Source organism: Protopterus annectens, chromosome 2.part0, assembly GCF_019279795.1.
Source record: "Protopterus annectens isolate FY-2018-M chromosome 2.part0, PAN1.0, whole genome shotgun sequence".
Classification (NCBI taxonomy): Eukaryota; Metazoa; Chordata; order Ceratodontiformes; family Protopteridae; genus Protopterus; species Protopterus annectens.
The window spans coordinates 1,761,353,384-1,761,370,684 of NC_056728.1; the positions used below are offsets into that span (position 1 = coordinate 1,761,353,384).

Below are 17,301 nucleotides of genomic sequence, written 5' to 3' on the forward strand. Positions count from 1 at the left end.
GTGTACAGTCAGAGAAGTCGCTGCTGTTATACCAAATGCCACTGTTTTTTCTGTCTTAGATGCAAACAGTTCATTTTGGCAAATTTTGCTTGATTGAAAATCCTCATTGCTTACCACTTTCAGTACTCCTTTCAGCAGGTACAGATTTTTAAGAATGCCATTTGGGATAAACTCTGCTAGTGAAGTCTTCCAGTATGCAATAGAGCAATTTTTTTTTCTGGGAATCTGTGTGCTGTTATAGTAAATGATATTCTAGTAGGAAGTAATGGTGAAGCCGAGCATGACAGAAACCTTAAGAATGTTCTGGAAAGAGCACTTAAAGTGAATCTTAAGCTGAATCCTCAGAAGTGCAAATTCAGGCTGTGAGAAGTTACTTATGTCGGTCATTTATTTACCAGTTCAAGCTTACAACCAGATCCTTCACAGAAAACAGCAATTCTCAAGATGCCAGCTCCAGACAATGTTCAAACCCTACAACATTTTCTTGGCATAGTTAACTACCTAGGCAAGTTCATTATAGACTTTCAGCACTGCTTAGATAGCTGACACACAAAGATGTATCCTGGTTATGGTTAGAACAACACCAGAGAGCATTTGATGTCCTGAAACAGAGAATTGCCAATCCAGCAACTCTCAGATACTGTGATGTTCACAAACCAGTTGCCTTTTCTTGTGATGCTTTGAAGTTTGTTCTTGATGCAGTGGCTTATGCATCCAGAACTCTAACCCAAACTGAAATCCAGTATGCTCAGATTGAGAAAGAACTTTTGGCAATTGTGTTTGCATGTTCGAAGTTTCATAATTATATTTATGGTAAATCTGTCCAGATCGAAACAGATTACCAACTTCTAGTCACTATTTTGAGAAAGCCTATCTATACAGCTCCTGCCAGATTGCAAGGCATGATGTTGGAATTGCAAAAGTATAATTTCAATCTTGTCTACACAAAAGGCAAACTTCCTAATTGTGCTGATACATTATCCAGATCGCCCAGAAATACCACAGAACAGTATGAAGATGAGAAATTTGATTTTGAAGTCAAGGAAGTGAGATTTTTTTTTCTTTCACACATCTTGATGAACTTAGAAGTAATGCAGCCTCAGATCCGGTTCTTCAGAAGCTCAACCACTTGATCAGTCGAGGATGGCCTTCAAAGCAATCTTGTTTGCAAATGGAAGTGCAACCATATTTTCCTGACAGAGTTGAGATTTTGTTTCACAATGGTATCATTATGAAAGGTCCAAATGTGATTGTTCCAACATCCTTATAATGAGAGTATATATTGCCATCTTGCATCGTGGCCACCCAGGAACTGATTCTACCAAAAGAAGGGTGAGAGGACTAGGATTTTGGCTTTCTATGTCAAGGGACATTGAGAGAGTACTGTCATCTTGTTCTGTATGTAAGCCACATCAACAGAAAGAACCACTTCATCTAAACCAGATTCATGAACTACTTTGGTTGACAGTAGCTACAGACATTTTTGAATGGAATGGTCAACACTACTTGGTGTTAGTAGACTCTTATTCTAATTGGTTCAAGATTGACCTACTTCCTAATCTAACATCCAGTACTGTCGTTACAAAATGAAGTGTCATTTTGCAGTCTGTGGTAGTAGTCACAAAGTTATTTCTGACAATGGTACACAGTTTATAAGCCAGCAGTTCAAATGATTTTCTGAAGAGTGGGACTTTACTCATGTTACGAGTAGCCCTGAGTACCTGCAGTCAAATGGTTTGGCAGAATGTGCAGTTCAAAGTGTGAAACAATTACTAGAGAAATCTAAATGAGATAATAGCGATGTTTTCTTGAATCTCTTAAATCTCAGAAATGTTCGCCATGATAAACATCTTGGTTTACCTGCAGAGAGACTTCTGACAAGACAGACTAGAACCACACAACAAATTAGTAGTTCATTACTGGTTCCATGTGTCAAGAACAACAGATCAGTGAAAGCCACTCTGTTAAAGAAGCGCTTATCCCAGAAGTTCTATTATGACAAGTCCAGCAAACCACTCAATCCATTATGTGAAGGGGAGATAGTGAGGATGCAGGCGACAAAAGATTTTAATTGGATTGCAGTCGTGAAGCCTGTATGTCCAGAGCTGAGATTGTACATTGTAGAATCACAAGGAGAAGAATTTAGGCAGAATTGGAAACATTTGGTCCTTGTGTCCAAACCTGTATTGCAGTATCATACCTGCGAGAAAGACTTGATATCTCAGAGTGAGTTATCCAGCATTCCATTTCCAGAGGACATTCCAATAAATATCCTTGTTCCTGAGAAGAATCCCAGAACTCCTGAAGCAAGTTGCTCACCAAAGGCTGTCCCTGTTGCTAAACCCAGTTTTGATTGTTATATCACTAGATCAGATTGCATTTCTAGGCCATGTTCCAGATACATAGCAACTTGGACATGAACATTGTGTTTATTTCTTATTGTCTGTACAATTGCATGTTTCTTTTCAAATGTCATTATACTGTGGGCAATTCATTGAAGAGGGAAGATGTCGATCAATATGTATGAATACATTTAAGAAGCTTTCTAGGGGGTTGGACAAGTGTATAAATACTGAGCATGTGCGAGCCTGACTGCCATTTTGTAGTAAGCTGTTGAGATGTAAACATGTATGTCTGTGTAATCTGTCAGTTAATCAGTTTGTTTATATTTTGTACTGCTGCTATCAATTCTGATGTGTTTCTATATATAATAAAACATATAAACAAACTACCCCACCTGTTTATCTTCACTTGTAAAACAAGACAAGCGACAGGTATAAATCCTTATGTCACCCGACAGATATCCAGCAGGCTCACAGGACTTAGGAAGTTAGAATTGGGATGTCCATCTCTACAAAGAGTTCAGTCACAAGTGGAGTCCCTCAGATATCGGTCTTGGAAAAGTTCTTTTTTGGCATTTACTTCTGTGAAGTCAAGACCATTGTCAATGGCCTCTGGCTGGCTAAATTTGCAGATGATTGCAAATGAGAAGCTTTCATTGAATCTCACACTGACACAAATGTTCTGCAGGAGAGGCTGACACAATCAACTGGTGTCAGAGCCATGGACTAAAACTAAATACCAGGAAATGCATAATAGTATCTTATGGGAAGTCATTCACCCCTGGTAACTATCATATTGACAACACACCCCTAAGAGTTGACCCAATAGTCTGGGACTTGGGGACACATATAGACAGTAATCTAGCCTTTGACCATCATGTATCTATAGTAGTAAGGAAATCTTTCTATGTTGTGCAACTTATAAACAAAGGTATTCCATCTAGGTCCAAGGAAGTCATTGTTCCAGTCTATTTGGCATTAATCAGACCTATCATTGAGTATGATGTCCCCTTTGGTATTTACCTAACTAGGCATATCCAACAACTGGAATGTCCACAGAGGTTCCTCACAAAAAGAATATAGGGTAAAAGTAACATGTCCTATGCAGACCGCCTCAAGGCTCTATCCCTGCATTCTGTCTCCTACAGGCTTTTGAGGGGAGATCTATGCCTGGCATACAAGGCATTGCAACACCCCACCCTGATCGACCTCCTACAAACCCAGAAAACCAACAGTGCCAGCATTACCCGTTCTAAGACTTAAACCTTGGCTGTGATATAAATAGAACCTGCGGAGAGACAGATATGCATCACAGAGACTACCCCATCTCTGGAACAGGATCCATAGCCATGTGAAGCAGAGTTCCTCCCTAACCCAATTCATGTTTTACTTGGACAATTAGATGGGTAACAGGAAATTCATCCCTGGTTTGTACCTATGTCTCTAATGGACACAGGCAGCCTGTAAATGGTTCATCTCCCAGACCTCTGCTTCTAAATGTTTCCTCTCCCAGGCCCCTGCTTACATGTGTCAAGGGTAACATTTGGGATGCAAGGCTAGACTTAAAAAGTCCCTTGTGGTTGTTAGCCTTGTAAACACTTATGAACTTATTTTCTAATGTAGGTCCTGTGCGAAACAGGAAGATGTGATAGCCAGTTTGTAACAACCCTCTTGCTAGTTAGTGAAGGCTTAATGGCTTATTTATATTACATAATATTTCAGCCAAGATAATGGTTCATGTGCTTTACAGGGATGGCATACATGTATTTTTCTAGCAGAATAAATTTCATTTAACTTATGTTCTACTTTCATGAAATCTCCAGTAACATAAGGATTTCTACTGAACTTGGCAGAGCTGGCTGAAAGATATCTTTCTTTTGGTTTCCCAGTTCTTTCCACAATCCCTTCTGGGATAGTTATTGTGATGACCATACCTTGGCCCAGCAATCAAAGAGCCTCAATCCTCACCACTAACACCAGGGAGGTTGTCTCCTAGAAGAGGAAAGGATAACTAATACACACAGTAAAGTACAATTTCCCTTAAGTGCACACAGAGATCACAGTCAGTCTGGGGCTGGCTGCTCCCTTGCTCACCAGGTCCCCAATAAGACTCCCCACTGGCACAGCTATAGGGTCCAGGTCTCAGCCTAACTGGGCAAGCTAAAACCTCCAGTACCCTCTCTGTCCAACTAGTGCTTTGTGTCCCTGCCAAGTAGCTGACACAACACACACACACTTTTTGATAAGTATTTATACAACTTCACAGACACTCCTGGGAAAGGCTGACACAGATTCTCCAACTGTGCCCCTTTACCCAGACTATATGGTAGTAATTACTGCCACCACACAGTTAATAATATCAGCTACTAAAAGGCCCTTAAAAGGGTGTCCAATTATTACTATGCAATATTAATATTGAATGGTAGTATGACAACAGTCAAGGCTTACTTTAGAGTGGCCTATTACAATAACCTCTATAAATATGCAATGTACTCTAGAGCTTATCTCTACACAAATCAGCCACAGGTAGAAGGTTTTAAAAATATTTAATAATAAATAATTAAAACACAAGACAAAACTACTACAACACAGAGATATCTAAAAGTTCAGAGATCACACAGAAACTTAAAATAATACAGTAGGACAGGTCTGATTTCAAAGAAAAATACCTAATTAATCTTTACTAGCTTTAACTATTCCTACAAGAAATTACAGTGCTAAAACTTATTTGTGAGCACAAGGCAGAGTGCTGATATGTTGGATTTCCAAAGTCAAAATAATTTCTAGTCTCTTGTGAGAAATAATATTTAAACATTACTGACAAACATGTCTCTATGGCCCTTCCCAAATTACATAATTTTTGACACTTAGGTTTTCACAGTATTCTTATTGCATCATCTTAACACCTGGTCTGAGTTCTCAGGCCACAAACTGCATTATTTAGCAATCTAACACCTGCTCAGAACTTACAACAATGCAATGCATTTCACATGTATATTATAACAGAAACTAGAGCAATAAAGCACCTTACACATCTAAATTCTGATCATAAACTTTAGCATTAAAACAATGGGCATGAATCTTTCATCCAGCCGCACTGGAGCTGACTTGTAAAACATTAAAGAGATTCATAAGACCTTTTCAATTTAAAAAGACACATTTGAAATACTTGGCTTGGTTTTCCTTACAGCAGATGGCAATGTTGCAACAATCTTGAAGTTCACATTTTACAGTGATTTCTTACATTTAAAAACACAAGCCTGAATTTTACATTTATTTATACAGTTGATAGAATTATGTATCAAATTCTATTTGACTAGGCTGGCAGCCTTTGCCCATCTCTCCCCAGTCGTCACATCTCTTCTTCCCCTGGGGAACTCAAGCAAGTTTTTCAAGTGCCCTTTGAGAAACATCGCTTGAGAGTGTCAGGTCTATCTGGGTGTACCTCACCCCATTCCCTGTCTTGAGAGCCCATCTGCATTGGAATTGCTACTCCCATTGTGGTGCTGCACTGACATATCATATGCTTGCAACCCCAGATTCCATCTTAGCAACTTGGCATTTTGTTGACTGGCTCTGTTTAACCATGTTAGAGGGTTGTGATCTGTCATCACAGTGAATTTTCTTCCATACAGATAAGGCTGAAGTTTTTGTAGTGCCCACACTATGACTAGACATTCCTTTTCTACTGCTTCATAGCTTTTCTCCCTGGGTTGGAGACTACAACTGAGATAAACTACTGGGTGCTCTTTTTCCTCTGAAGAACTCTGGCTAAGTACAGCCCCCACCCCATAGATTGAAGCATCCCCCTGCACAACAAAGTCTTTGCTGTAGTCTGGACTGGCTAACACAGGGGGTCCTCCCAAAACTTCCTTAAGCTTCTGAAATGCCTGCTCACATGCTGGGGTCCACACTACCTTATCTGGCCTGCTCTTCCTTGTCAGGTCTGTGAGGGGAGCAGCTATGGTACTATAATTGGGAACAGACTTTCTGTAGTACCCTGCTGTCCCTAATAATACCCTCACCTGCTTTTTGGTGACAGGTGCAGGCCATGCCTGAATAGCTTCCACTTTGGCAGGTTCTGGCCTTATCTTACCACTTCCCACTCTATGTCCTAGGTAGGAGACCTCTGCCATACCCACCTGACATTTGCTCGGCTTAATGGTCAATCCTGCCCTCTGTAGTCTGCCCAACGCCTCCTTGACATGCTGAAGGTGCTCTTGCCAGGAATGGCTGTAGATAGCAATATCATCCATGTAAGCAAGGGCAAACCCTCCTGCTCCTGGTAACATATGATCTACCAGCCTCTGGAAAGTCGCTGGGGCATTCTTTATCCCAAAAGTCATCTTTGTGAACTCATACAAGCCAAAAGGTGTCACAAATGCTGACTTTTCTCTAGCACTGGGAGTCAAGGGCACCTGCCAGTAACCCTTGGTAAGATCAATGGTTGTAAGATATTTAGCCTCACCCAGCTGCTCTAGGGCCTCATCTGTCCTAGGCATGGGGTAAGCATCTCACTCTGTGTGACTATTTACTTTCCTGTAATCCACACAGAACATGTTGTTGCCATCCATCTTTGGCACCAACACCACTGGTGAGGCCCAGGGACTGTCGGACTCTTGAATCACCCCTAGTTTCAACATCTCCTGTACCTCTTCCCTCAGAGTCTGTTTGACTCTCTCAGGCACCCTATAAGGGGCCTACCTGATAGGCCCTTGGGATCCTGTATCCATCTGGTGCTGCACCAGGTGGGTGCACCCTGGTTTTTCAGTGAACACGTCCCCAAATTCCTGCAACACTGCTCGGATGTCTCAAACCTGGGTAGGAGATAGCTGCTTGGATATTGCTACCCCTTCCACTGAGGTGTCAGCCCGAGCCTCACTGAGGAGATCAGTCCTTAGATCTCCCTCAGACTCCTCCTGCAATCCACTGCAAATGTTCAGCACAAGGGCCTCCTCATCATGGTAAGGTTTCGTCATGTTAACATGGTACAATTTGTGCCCCTGCCATCTGCCCAGCACTTCCACCATGTAGTTAACATCACTTACATTTCTTACCACCTTGTAGGGTCCCTCCCAAGCTGCCTGCATCTTGTTGTGTCTGACAGGAATGAGAAACATCACCTGCTGCTCTACAGCATAGTCTCAAGCTCGAGCTTTCCTGTCATACCACACATTTTTCTGTTGTTGGGCTTCTGCCAGGTTCTCCTGGGCCAGGCCCATGAGTTCCCTGAGCCTTGTCCTGAGGTTCAGGACATATGCCACAACAGACTCCTTGTGAGACTCACACTCACCTTCCCACTCATCTTGAATTAAATCTAGAGGTCTCCTCATCCTATGCCCATACAGCAACTCAAAGGGTGAAATACCTGTGGATTCCTGGGGAACCTCTCTGTAAGCAAACAACAGATGGGGCAAATATTTGTCTCACCCCCTCTTAAACTGATCTGCAAATGCCCGTAGCATGGACTTGATTGTAGAGTTTACCTCTCAACAAGACCATTAGTCTGAGGATGGTATGGGGTGGTCTTCATGTGCTTCACCCCACAGGACTTCCACAGACAAGCCAGCAGGTCTGACATAAAATTGGCATCTCTGTCAGACAGTATTTCCTTTGGGAAACCTACCCTGCTGAAAATCTCTAGCAAAGCATTTGCCACCTTCTCGGCCTCAATGGAGGACAAAGCCACTGCCTCAGGGTATCGTGTAGCATAATCTACAATCACTAGGATATACTTTTTCCTTGTGAAACTTGGGGTACTGAGGACCCACAGTATCCATAGCTACCCTCTGAAATGGCTCCTCAATCACAGGCAAAGGCATCAAGGAACACTCACCTTGTCTCCTGCCTTGCCTACCTATTGGCACTGCTTACAGGTCCTGCAGTACCCTGTTACATCTCTGGAAATTCCAGACCAATAGAAGTTCTGCATAATACGCCTCTTTATAAGTTTTATGCCCATATGACTTGCAAAGGGAATATCATGGGCTATGGCTAGAAGCACCATACGGAAAGCTCTAGGCACTAACAACTGCTGTACTCTCTCACCTTCTAGCCCTCCCTCATGCGTCCACTCTCTGTACAGTAACCCTTTGTTACAGTATATAGATTCCCCCTTCCCTTGAGAATTAGGTCCCTTCCTAGCTACCTGCCTCAGGCCTTGCAATGTACGGTCTGAGAGCTGAGCCTGTCTCAAGTATCTCCTTGTAACCCTTCCCAGCTCCCCTTCCACAGGACGTCTGGCATCCTCTGACAGTGGTGCCTCACTATCAGCCTGGGTACTACTACTCACCTCTACCTTTGCAGTCACCCTGTCCAAGAGAACATCAGTACCCACAAGCAGCTGTGGCTCACATTCAGTCTCACTGCTACAGCATAGCTCACTCCCTGAAGTAACCACGTCAGCAGTCCTGGCTGCAAGTATGCAGTCTGTCTGGGTCTCCACCCAGGCTACCAGACTCACATGCTTGTCTCCTAGCCTCACTGCATGTAACTGCATAAGTACATAGTACTGCCTCATCCAAATTGTTCCCTCTCAGGACATCTGCAGGATGGTAGTTCCATACCCCTGTTGTCGCAAGACATCCCACTGTTGGCATTTTGCCTTTCCCACTTACTGGCTCCCTCACCTTTGGTTCCCCACCTTGCCTCCATGGACATCTGTATGCCACATGGCCCCACGGGTTGCATTCAAAACATTTAACCCTAGCTCCTGGATGTGTACCTGGACTAGTGGCTTCCCCTGTTACTGGCACAACTGCCACCACTTGTGACGACCATGCCCAGGCCCAGCAATAAAGGATCCTCATTCCTCACCACTAACACCAGGGAGGTCATCTCCAAGAAGAGGAACGGATAACTAATACACACAGTAAAGTAGAATTTCCCGTAAGTGCACACAGAGATTACAGTCAGTCTGGGGCTGGTTGCTCCATTGCTCACCAGGTCCCCAATAAGACTCCCCACTGGCACAGCTATAGGGTCCAGGTCTCAGCCTAACTGGGCAAGCTAAAACCTCCAGTACCCTCTCTGTCCAACGAGTGCTTCATGTCCCTGCCAAGTAGCTGACACAACACACACGCACTTTTGAAATAAGTATTTATACAACTTCACAGACACTCCTGGGAAAGGCTGACACAGATTCTCCAACTCTGCCCCTTTACCCAGACTATATGGTAGTAATTACTGCCACCACCCAGTTAATAATATCAGCTAGTAAAAGACCCTTAAAAGGGTGTCCAATTATTACTGTGCAATATTAATATTGAATGGTAGTATGACTAACAGTCAAGGCTTACTTTAGAGTGGCCTATTACAATAACCTCTATAAATATGCACTGTACTCTAGAACTTATCTCTACACAAATCAGCCATAGGTAGAAGGTTTTAAAAATATTTAATAATAAATAATTAAACACAAGACAAAACTACTACACCACAGAGATATCTAAGAGGTCAGAGATCACACAGAAACTTAAAATAATACAGTAGGACAGGTCTGATTTCAAAGAAAAATACCTAATTAATCTTTACTAGCTTTAACTATTCCTACAAGAAATTACAGTGCTAAAACTTACATGTGAGCACAAGGCAGAGTGCTGGTAAGTTAGATGTCCAAAGTCAAAATGCTTCCTAGTCTCTTGTGAGAAATAGTATTTAAACATTACTAACAAACATGTCTCTAAGGCCCTTCCCAAATTACATCATTTTTAACACTTAGGTTTTCCCAGTATTCTTATTGCATCATCTTAACACCTGGTCTGAGTTATCAGGCCACAAACTGCATTATTTAGCAATCTAACACCTGCTCAGAACTTACAACAATACAAGGCATTTCTCATGTATATTCTAACAGAAACTAGAGCAATAAAGCACCTTCCACATCCTAAATTTTGGTCATAAACATTAGCCTTAAAGCTAAACTTACAACAATACAAGGCATTTCTCATGTATATTCTAACAGAAACTAGAGCAATAAAGCACCTTCCACATCTAAATTTTGGTCATAAACATTAGCCTTAAAGCAATGGGCATGCAACCTTCATCCAGCCGCACTGGAGCCGACTTGTAAAACATTAAAGAGATTCATAAGATCTTTTCAACTTAAAAAGACACTTTTGAAATACTTGGCTTGGTTTTCCTTACAGCAGATGGCAATGTTGCAACAATCTTGAAGTTCACATTTTACAGTGTTTTCTTACATTTAAAAACACAAACCTGTATGTTACATTTATTTATACAGTTGATAGAATTATGTATTAAATTCTATTTGACTAGGCTGGCAGCCTTCGCCCATCTCTCCCCAATCGTCACAGTAATTATCTGTCTTGAGATCCTAATTGAAGATTTTAGGTAATGGGCTTTTGCAACAATGGTGTATATTATTAACACATTTTTGTTTTATTGGAGAAACATCTGCTCCATGTTGTAAATGATTTAACTGGACTGAAATATAATAATTTTATGCAGCATATGCACCTAATTAAATCTGTAGCAATTACCTTGGCATTTTCAAAGTGGCCATTTCTCTGGTATTGTTTTATTATTAATTCCTAATGTTCCTAGGAAACGGCACGGCACAAGTACAGTAATCTTTCTTGTTGAACAAGGCCAGAAGCAGTTATTAGCAGATACTCCATCTGAGCTGCTCTTGTGATTATTATTTTCAAAACGGCTCTTTTTAGTTTAAAAGGATATTATTGATGGTCTGTAAGAGAATGTGTTGGCTGTTTTAAAAGTGATGTGATCTTTGTGTGGCAGTTGGAGGACCTAGGAGGCTTCTAAATAAACAGTACCGTTATCCTGTCTGGAAAAGGGCACTGCTGAATGGCTTGCAGCAGCTGTAGTAGGTGGGGACTCAAGACTTCGTAAAGAGCAAGATTAACTGAATGTGCAGACTGTCCCATCTGCAGCAAGGGACCAGAGACATTTGTTAGAAGCTGGAGTGAGTGGAGAGTACATTTCACATCAGCGGAAGTCAGAATGTGTTCTACCATTAGAGAGACAATTCATAAGCAATGGAATCCAAGAATACATTTGCAGTAATCATGGTGGGTATTTATAAAAAAGGTATGCTGCATTGTTATTAAAAATATACTGAGAACAAAACCATGTCTGACAGTTTTGTGTGTTTTGCAACCAGATGTGTTAGGAAACGGCATATTAACTTATCTATATATTTATTGTGTTTAATGACTGACCATTAGTGTAGTGCTCTCATACAACTTTCACCAGCCCAGCTGATGAAAGTCATATATACGTTATTATATTGCTCACTACTAAATCATTTCTGAGTGATTAGCCTTTGTTAATTCTTGAGTCACTTGTCAGGGAAAGAAAGTATATAATTTTATTAATAAGACATTAAGCTGTGGCAATCTACCAATGATACATTTACTTAAGTGTTTGTGGACTAGCAGATCTAGTTGTCATTTGATGTTTAATAAAGATGGCAGGAGATCCTTGTCTTACATAATAAGTCAGGTCACAGATGGAGTGTTGTGTTACCCCAGTATAAGTTACTGCTATTAGCCTTTAGTTTCTAATACTGGTAATGTATCTGTATGTAATATTAGTATTTAGATCTCATTTAGGAGCAAATTTGATTTGATTTTACTGCCCAAACAATGAGTATATCTATATGTTTGTATCTCTTTCTCTGTCCTTTTAAGTGCTGTGCATACATACATATATGCAAAGTATCATTGTCTGTAGCCTGTAATGTATGCACTCTTCCCTCATTTTTTTTCAGTGCTTTCCACATTCAGTTTTCTGCATACATAATTATTTTATTTATCTTTTGGTATACTTTGTCTTATGGTTTGATTTTCCTAGATCGCTCTCATTACTGCGCAGATAAAAAAAAAATGTGTTCCATATCACTCGACAAATTACTATATCCTAAACTGTGTTTTTTTTTCAATTCCTCATTTTAGGTAGACAAGTCTCAGCTTTATTTATCATTATTTCTTTTGTTACATTAGAAGCACATTTTCTGTTGTTCTGTGATGGACAGTATTCACTGAAAGAAATCGTTCCATTGAATGTGTCACAAGTGTTGCACTGTGGTACTTTGAATGCTTTAAATGAAGGGAAGGCAAACCCTTGCCAAATCTTCCTGTATATTATTATCATGTCCAACAGTTTTGTAAAGTGAGTATTAACAAAATTAAAGGGCTGACCTATTGTGTCCTCCAGTGCTGTGAACTCTACTTTTAAGGAAACATGACAAAGGAAAACTGTTGTCACTGTCTTGGTTAACCATTAGCTCCTGTACTCTAGCTTGTTGAATTGAAACTTTAATTTAACTACCCAGTGCGTTTTAAAACCACAGAGTGGATACACACTGACATCTACTGGTCTAGCGTGGTACTGCTTCACATTTTTTTTTTGTGAATTTTCCAGTTGCTTCTTTTGAGAATTGCCTTACTTCTACTGTGCAGCAGGTTGTTCAATATCTGTGAGCTGCCAAGGTAAAATATGTGAGATACCGATGAAATAAGTGAAATCATTCTAAAATTAGGCAGGAAATGAAAGCAAAAATCATACAGAACTCAAACCTGTGTCTGTGTGTGTATACATGTTGCAATATAGCTAGAACGATAGTGTGGTGCAGAATGTCACACAGAATCCATATGACGTGAAAGACTTTCAGTAAGTGAGAGTAACTAGCACATTGGTTGGGATGCTGTTTGAAGTTATTATGTTTTGTATTAAGCAAGCAATAATGCCCAACAGGGTGTGTGGTAACTGTTTAACTAACGCACACCTAGGGTTGTTATGAGGCCCAACATTGTTCGAAAGCTAGGTCACAGACCATTTAAGTTCCCAAATCCTAGATAACTGGGTCAGTTGTTAGGGGTGTTTTGTCAGTATTCTGAAAGAAAATATATAACTTCCGACCTATGAGTATATAGAGCACAGGTTCAATAAACACACTGCACAGCATGTGTCTTGTGATATAGGAGATAATTTTATGCACTAATTCTATGGGGGACTTATTTTAGGTGTGCATTTAATGCATTTTGTATACCCCTACTTACCAGTCAAATTTTTGTTTTTTGAGTACATCCGATATATGAACGGATAGACATACATAAATAGATGGATAGATACAAAGCTAAAGTTTCAACAAAAGGAAAATTTTTATAATGACAAATTGTTATGATTAAGACAGAATTTAAACCTCCAGAACTGTTTGATTTATGGATAGATGGATAGATACAAAGCTAAAGTTTCAACAAAAGGAAAATTTTTATAATGACAAATTTTTATGATTAAGACAGAATTTAAACCTCCAGAACTGTTTGATTTATCAAAAGTAGCTGACTGGCTTGTCTGAAGACAAAGATTTGCATGATTTATAGTGGCAACTAAATTAGATAAAAAAATTAGATGAAATCCAGATAAATGCTCTGTTGTATTCTGTGGGGTATGAGGTGTGGGCAATATATAGCTCCTTTTCATTTGCATAGGATCAGGGTGTTACATATGAGATAGTGATCAGTAAACTCAATGAACATCTTCTGCCATTTCCCCCCATCCTCCCTTCCTGAAACCTAACATGAAAGGACATGCTTCCACAGATGTGTACAAGCAAACTGTGAATGTGCTGAAGCTTCTGTAAGGTGATCGTATGACAAGGCTGAAAATTGTGGGTTTGGTGGTGGTGCTGCGGTAGCGTTGTCACCTCACAGTAAGATGCTGTCTGGTTCAATTCTCAGCTAGAGTGTCTTCTGCGTGGAGATATGCATGAATGGGCGTACCTTTGTTGAAGGTTGTGTGTCAGAGCTGGTAACTCGACACGTAAAAATCAACTACCAATCATTAGTGGACCTGAGTTCCACTGTGGCGACCCCTACCCGGGAAAAGCCGAAAGACGCAAAAAATGGCACATGAAATGAACAAATCAGAAACAGAATTGTGATTGTGTTGGCTGAAGTAGAAGTACCTGAAAGGTTACAACTCGAAGTGAATTTATCTTTAGAAAAGGCCATACAGATCGCCAGAAAGGAGTAATTAGTTAAAAGGCAAGATGCGAATTTAAACATGACAAATTATGTTTGTGAGATAAAATACAAAGTAAATGGCATGTTCAAAAGGAAGTATAATTCTGGTCAAGTTAAGAGAATGCATAAGAAGTAGAATCAATGTAAGCTTTTTAAATGTCAAGGTATGGCTGTTACCTTGCTGAGTCAGAGCAGGGTGCTACACATGGCAGAAGGTGTAAGAGATATAAAAGACTGTGACATTTTGCTATGGTTTGTAAAACAAAAGTGATTAAAAAGACAATAATTGAAAATAAGGCTGAAAGTAATGTGCAAGAAGCCTTTTCCTTTGTTAGTTACCACCATATCTAATGCTGAAGCACTCTGGCAGATTAAAATTCCTATTTATGGAAATTACTTGAATTTTAAGATTGTTACAGTGGCCGATGTCCCTGTGATATGATGCAGTACCTAGAGAAGCTTCTCAAAGTGTTCACAATTGCTTGAAGTAGAGACTGAAATTCATAGTTCTGCTATCAAATTTGGTAGATTTAATTTCTGAGTGAAATTGGTAAAAGTTCCATTTTTGGGTTTATATGCCTTTATGTGCTGGGTGATCAGTACATGTATAATCTGCCCAGCAGAGCTGTGGCAGGTGAACAGAGTTAATGAAGTCAGGGTAGGTATGTTTATTGATGCTGATCTGCTTAATTATAAACCAGTAAAAATGAAATTAAATCCAAATGCATTTCCTTATGTTTGGACCACAGGTAAGAATGTGCCATTTTATGTGCTGTCCAAAATAGAGGCAGAACTTCAGTTCCGAACCTTGGCATGATTGAAATTGTAACTGAGCCTACTGATTTGTGTGTTTCAATGGTCCCAGTAGTTAAAAAAAGGAATAATCATGCGAAAATATGTATTGCCCTAAAAATGACGCACTTGTGTTAGAAATGTTCATTCTACCTACGTTAAAAGACATGGCAACAAAATTAGTTAATGCAACTTTTTCCATGCTAGATGCTTTCAGTGGATTCTGGCAAATAGTCATAGACAAAGAAAGCCAAAGCCTGACACCCTTTTTTTCTATGTCAGAAGGTTGATATTTGGTATAACCTCAGCACCTGAAATCTTTCAGGGTAGAGTAATTCATTTATTCAGGTGTCTGATGCCATTGTTTTATGGATGACATCTTGGTATTTGGTCTAGATAAAGAGACACATGATTTGAGGTCAGAGGCAGTACTCCAGGCTATCAACAAGTCTAGTTTAAAACCAAAACCAAGACAAATGCTGATTTAATAAGACTGAGCTTCAGTATTTTGGTCACAGTATAAGTGCAAGTGGAATCAGACCAGATTCCAGCAAGGTCAGAGGCATAACTGAGTTACAACATCCAGCAAGTGTGACTGAATTAATGCAAGCTAGGTGTATACTTAACTACTTGGGCAAGTTTGTACCAGATTTCTCAACTGTGGTGCGCCCTTTAACTCATTTGCTGAAAAAATATCTACACTGGTCATTGGGATATGCTGAAATGTAAGCATTCAGTGAAGTAAAAGAAATGCTAACAACAGCTGCAGTGCTAGCATACTATGATGTCACTAAACTAACAATTGTGAGTGCAGTGCTAGCATACTATGATGTCACTAAACTAACAATTGTGAGTGCAGTGCTAGCATACTATGCTGTCACTAAACTAGCAGTTGTGAGTGCAGATGCTAGCATGCTTTGATGTCACTAAACTAATAATAGTGAGTGCAGATGCTAGCATACTATGATGTCACTAAACTAACAGTAGTGAGTGCAGATGCTAGCGGCTGTGGCCGAGGTGTGGCATTACTCCAAACAGATGATCAAGCTCCACGTCCTGGTGTCTGTTGTTCCACAATGTTAACTGATGTAGAACAAAGTGTTGCAAGTGTTTGTGTGTGTGTGTGTGTGTGTGTGTGTGTGTGTGTGTGTGTGTGTGTGTGTGTGTGTGTGAGAGAGAGATTCTGCAAGTGTCTATTAGGGCTTGATAGTTTCCGGGTCTAGACTGTCCACAAGCCATTACTGACACTAATTCTTATGATCATGACAAAATGCCACTCAGGGGCCATAGACTGCTAATGAGACTGAGAATATTCAAAGCCAGGTCAATCCATGTGCCTGGAAAGTAGCTAGCTGTTGTAGAAGTATTACCCAAAATCCTATGCATGACCAACCATTAAGTGATACAGAAAAAGATGCTGCTGCTTACGAGCAGAGTATAATGACCACTAGACCAGTGATTAGCCAGAAATTAGAAAAGCTTAAGCAAGCTACCCAAAATGACTAAGAGTTACAACATGTTAATCAAAATCACTGGATACAAACCAAATATCTTGCTGTTATTATCAAGACAGAAATGTGGTATCTTCATTGGAGTGAGCAGAAGTTCTATGTGAAATACACAATGATCATCAAGGTCTCACAAATGTCTAGAAAATCTGAAATATCAGTTTGATAACTAAATGTTGAGTCTCAAAGTGTCATTTGTGTATTGTGCATAAACCCTCTCAAAAGAATTGTTAACACCAATGCTTTTACCTTAAAGTCCTTGGCAAAGCCAGCTGCTGACTTGTGTAAGTCTGAATAGAAAAACAAACTCATAGTTGTACACTATTACTGTTGTGAAATAAAAGTAATCTAATACCAGCTACAATTAGCCAACAGATGATAGGCAAATTCAAAACAATGTTCTCAAGATGTGGAATGCTTATTGACCTGGTTACACACAATGCTACACAGCTTACATCAAGTGATCTCCAACAGTGTGTTGATGACTATAGCTTTATTCTTACTGTGTCATATTTTCACTCATCAGTTTCATCATCATCAACCCCCTTCTTCCCATTTTCTATATGGGGTTGGGGTGTTGCATCAACTGTCGCCATCTCTCTCGATTCAGTGTCACTCCCCTACCATCTTCAACAGTCACGCCTGATTGAT

At 40.1% G+C, this 17,301-nt stretch overlaps 1 protein-coding gene across 2 annotated transcripts in view; it reads left to right on the forward strand.

The window, feature by feature from the left end:
- LOC122793613 (neuroblastoma suppressor of tumorigenicity 1) overlaps window positions 1-17,301 on the forward strand; it is a 359,029-nt gene that overhangs the window by 174,891 nt on the left and 166,837 nt on the right. Inside the window, exon 1 of one of the 2 annotated variants that reach the window (XM_044061791.1) lies at window positions 11,240-11,392. The exons of the other annotated variant lie outside the window; for it this stretch is intronic. The gene's annotated coding sequence lies outside the window, so the exon portion shown is untranslated. Of the gene's footprint in view, window positions 1-11,239; window positions 11,393-17,301 lie in introns of those variants that run through there. 2 annotated transcript variants of the gene reach the window in all.